Source organism: Oryza sativa, chromosome 1, assembly GCF_034140825.1.
Source record: "Oryza sativa Japonica Group chromosome 1, ASM3414082v1".
Classification (NCBI taxonomy): domain Eukaryota; kingdom Viridiplantae; phylum Streptophyta; class Magnoliopsida; order Poales; family Poaceae; genus Oryza; species Oryza sativa.
In genome coordinates this window covers 16,419,295-16,424,453 of record NC_089035.1, presented here as the reverse complement: position 1 = coordinate 16,424,453, position 5,159 = coordinate 16,419,295, and positions in this window count along the sequence as shown.

The window sequence follows — 5,159 nt, the reverse complement described above, 5'->3', positions numbered from 1 at the left end:
ATGCTGATTAGTTCGGGGCGAATTTCATAGCCAGTTGTATAAATGGGCTCCGATGAAGGAGATGGCTCATAGAATTCGCTCCTAGGAGCAGAAAACTCGAAAAGAGGTTGCTCCATAGTTGAGAAGAGTTTGACTGGAGTACTTCTCGGGTAGCAGGGGTAAAGGTAGAAAAAAAAGTGAAAAAGAGATACGAGGATGAATTGGGTTCAGAAATGATCAGCAACCGTTCCCCGGCAACGGCGCCAGAAATGCTTGTTGATAATTCTTACGGTCACAGATAAAATCCACAAGCGCATGGATATACCAATGTAGCACTTCCCCTACGGAGTATTCCAAAGGGTATCGAATCCAAGGGAACGTGTGTGGTCAGATCTTCCTCCGGTTCATCCAAGGACACCAAGCAAAAGATATGCCAGGATAGAGAGGATTTACTGGTGAGAAACAGTGTCTAGGGAAAGCTTAAGTTTAATCCTAACGCGATACTTCAAGCACTGGCAACCCGCTGTTCCCAGATATCGCTTTACTACGTACCTGGACAGGGAGGACTTAAGTGATCTCGAGGGTTGTCACCATCTCTACACCTACCTCAAATGTACTATAGGATACATAGCAATTACTGGATAACAATTACCTAAACACCACGTCTAAGCAATTAATATCTACTTTAGTGTTTATAACTCACCAAAGCAATCACTATATTTTAGTTGATTATAGTGAACAATAATCTCGTATGATGTTTAGGAACTAACCAAGAGATAATTCTCACAAGATAAATCTAAATTATTCAGGAAGAATATTATATTGTAATCAGAGTAATAAACAGAATAAAAGAAATGAGAGAAGATTACCGACAACTCCGGAATTCTCCTGACTTCTTCTACTCTACTCTCTTCCTATTCTAGTATACAATATAGTACAATAGAGCCTTTTGTAATTTAGCTCAAGCTTGTAAGTGTGTGTTGAAGTGAGTTAGATGATATCCTTATATAGGGGTAGGTATAACAGTTGTACAACGCGAATTGTCGGAAATGCCCTGCAACCGCCATCGGGAGATGATCAGGACCGTCCACACCAAACCCCAGCCTGAACGGCTAAGATTTTGGTTCGGCCGAACCTGGGCTGGGCCCTCCTAGCCTGGTCTTCAGCCTGTGGACTCCCCTGGCTCTCCTCTGTCCATTTCTCGGAGTTTTGGGCCGAGTCTCTGATATTTTGATGAAGTTCACAACCCATCCTTGTATGGATACACGTTTCTCCTCACCTTAGTCTGATTTTCCTCCCAACTTCGGGGTTTAACTCCTGCATACAAATATACACCAACACTTGTGGAATATGTGAGATTAAGCACCTATCACTATGTTGGATGTTTTATTGTCTGAACTTTATGCAGATGTTGGCGGTATAGAATCGGCATTTAACAGCCGCCAACAGGACGCTTCCATGATGTCTTGTACGTGGCAGCGTGCTTGCGAAAAGCGTTGCATATATTCCTTTGTGGATTCGCCCGGCTTCTGGCGAATGCCGAAGAGGTCTTGCTGCGTTTTCGGCTCCTCATAGGTGCCTCGGAAGTTAAGAACAAAGACATCACGAAGTTGCTCCAATGACTATATGCTATTAGGTGGTAAATTGAAATACCAAGAATGGGCTATTCCATCAAGTGCAAGATGTATTACCTTCGCCTTGGTATTTTCATCACCATGGGCTGCTTCGATTGCCGATTCATGGAACGACAGAAACTCATTTGGGTCTGATTCGCCCGAGTACCTTGCAACAGGTGGGTATTTGAACTGTGGAGGGATGGGATGATTCTTGAGGCCCAGCTTAATGGCAACCCCCTTTCGCCTCCACCCTTCATCATTACGCCCTAAAGAGGAGAATTCAGGCTTGGGTACGAGGTGGCGAAAGGACAGTTCATTGGCTGTACATGCGGTTGAGCCATTGTGTTCGGCTGTGGCCCGGTTCTAAACTGCATTCCTTGCATATCTGCCGAAACCGTGCTTGTCATCTGGCTTAGGTCGAATTGTGGGACTTGAGCCCAGGTCACGGTGCCTTGATTCACATGGCTTGCTTGTTGCGTCGGGCCGAAGCCCGTGACCATCCCTTGAATGTTGGTTGTCGGTGCCTGGTTCGCTATACACTATACGATGTTCGGCGCTTGCTGCCAGGTCATGTCTTCTTGGTTTGCTTGGTTGATCGCCATGCCGAACTGACTTGACGGCTGCCAGATTGAGGCACTTTGGTTCGCATGAGGGGCTGTGCCGAACTAATTCCCCGGTTGCCAAACCGGGGCACCTTGACTTGAGCTCCCAACAACATTCGCTGATGGGGTTGACTTGGGAATTGGGTAGGGTTGGTTGAGCTGTTGAAGAAAAGCTTGGAATTGAGCTTGTAAAGCCTAATCTGCTTCCATGACCGCACGCTGCGTCTGGACTTGCTTTGTCGATGGTGCTTGTGTTGCTACTGGCCGAATGGGCGCCGTGAAAGTATGAGGGGGCGGCCGCACCGTGACAGCCGGCAAGCTCTTTGCGACAGTCGAACCTTGTGCGACATGAAGTTGAGTAGCCTGGTCGAAAGCTTGAGTGGTGACCATTGCTGTGGAAGTGAGATGGGGAGCCGATGGTGCTGGCTTGGCTTGTTTCGCCGCTTCGTATGCTTGATGCTGTTCTTGCATTTGTCGAAGCATGTCCTGCAGCTTGTTCATGTTTTGACGCATCACCCCCATGTCAGCTTCTGCATGAGCTTCAAGGTCAATGGCCCCTTGGGTCATGTTCGCCACCTGCTGTGCCGAAGGAGTTGCTTGAGCCTGGCCGAGGGTGGTCGTAGGAGCTTGGAGCTGACCGGCGGTAGATGTCGAAGGAGCCTACGCCACTGCAGCCGATCGAGCTATGGCCTGTGAAGCCGAAGCCGCTGCCTTGACCGGTGCCGGCGCGGTAGGCGCCCCCGCAGGATCCAAAGGCTGGGTTGCTTGCATTGCCCCCTTCGGTGGAGCTCCTCCGCCCTGAGCGGTCGAAAGCTCTACCCCTTTGGCAACTTCTTCGCGCTCACTCCCCTTTCGCTGAAGCGCGGCTTTCTCTTTCACAACCTTCTTAGGTGGCATTGGTGGTTTCGCTCTGGGTTCCCCATGAACGGCGCCAGAAAAGAACAAGCAGTACAAAATGAAACTTTAATCAAGTTTTAGGTTGTATAAATTTTATCATCTTTTAGTCACATTATGTTATGGTGGTCCAGAGGCTATGTGATTTTTGGGTGGTCCATTTAAGAAAACAATCTAGAGGTTGAAGCACAACAAACTTATCCTATTCAAAACTACTCGTTTTAGGCCATACCAATAAAATTTTGAAATATCGGGAGAGAAGAGTACAAAATCCCACCAAATTCATTTTTGGTTCAGAGATAACATAGGGAGATGGAAATACTATCATTTCTATCAGGTTTTTAAATTTTATCAACCCATTTTCAAAACCCATACTCTAAAAGCTAGTTCTAACCCGATATTTTGCAAATCCGCACCTAGCACATAGGAGTAGGTTGCAAATGGATTTCAAATCTTTTCAACACATTTTGGTACTATTTATCTATGATTATTTGGTGATTTCAAACAAAGTTTTACAATAATAGTATTTTCAAAATGTTTCGGTCCTACAGAGCAAGACAAGAGTTTTAAAATCAAAACATGAGACATAGAGGAAAATAATCTCTAAAGAGGGATGAGATGTAAGATTGAATATGATTTTTGCAAGTAATTTGTAGCTGAGAGCTTAGCACTCAAAATAATTTTAAGAATCCATTCTAAACGACTAACTTAAGGGGCTCCTATAGTCGGTATTTGCTCTGATACCATGTTGTTGTAGGCTCTCCGGACCTTCCATTATAATTGAGAGATGAAGTGAATATTTCAAGTCACCAAATAAGCATAATGAAATATCCGACGCCTCGAGAGAGGAATATTGGAGACATTGCTAGGCCTTTAGTCTGCCAGTCAACTTCAGCCTGAGATATGCCCGTCAAACCACTCGAAGGCGGCGACCAGATGTGTTACACATTCAGGAGACTTGACAAAAATGGCTAAAGATCTACAACCTCTCAAATATTCTTAACTCATACTCATGTGAATCTAGTCCCCAGGATGTGTACTACATTCACACTTTCATCTTAAGCATGGTTATACATAGCAAACACAAATAAGATGAAAGCGATTAAAATTTACAACTACTTTATAGATACATAGGCCGACCGGCCAAATAAATATATATTAGAGAATAGCGGAAGCTTGACTACCCAAACACATGCACACCGACTAGGGGTTTACCCCATTAAGTTCTCATCCTAGAAGAAGCAATCAAAACCCGCATCACTCAAAGACAAGAGTCAGTACATTAAACAAGTTAATGTACTTGTCAGCACAAGTCAATCCTACCATTCTACATGTAAGGCATATATTCAAAGGAAGGCAAGTTGGCAATTCAACTATCAAAAACAAGTTTTAAGTTTCTTTATTAAGTTCATCATGATTCCATCATAATCAAACTCTTCTTGTTATCCTTGACAACAAGTCATAATATATCACCACACTCACACAACTCAACACAATTTGTCGAGGGATGACCCTTTATAGCGGGAGATCGTGAGACCCCCCTTTCGTGAGTTCGGCCTGGGGAAGAAGCTCGCCTCTAGAAACCATGTATCCGTCCCTAAGGCTCCTAGCTAGCTCACGCACAATCGAATTATACAGGTTCGGGCCGCTGAGAAGCGTAATACCCTAGTCCTGTGTTTGGGATTATGGTTGAGTGTACAAGGGTTCCTAAACTCTGGAGAGTGCTCTCGCTCTTCTTCTCCTAGAGTTCAAGCCTATTGAGTGTCATCCTCTTTCTCGGTGGGTAAGGTCCTCCTTTTATATCTCAAGGGGATACCACATGCACTGCCTCTACCTACTCTTCTTTCGGGTGGGGACCCGCCCTATCTTGACCGGAACTCGACCCGTGCCTTCGCCTGGAAGCTAAATCACAGCTTGTCCTTGAGTGGGGCCTAGCGTCGTCCCTCGCCTGACACGGGGGATAGCCCTGTCATTCCCTCATTAATGGGTGAAGACTTGTGGTGGCCGCCGTCCGAATGACCCTCCAATGGGACGGGTCATACCTACCTTCACTCCGCCGGAAGCAAAC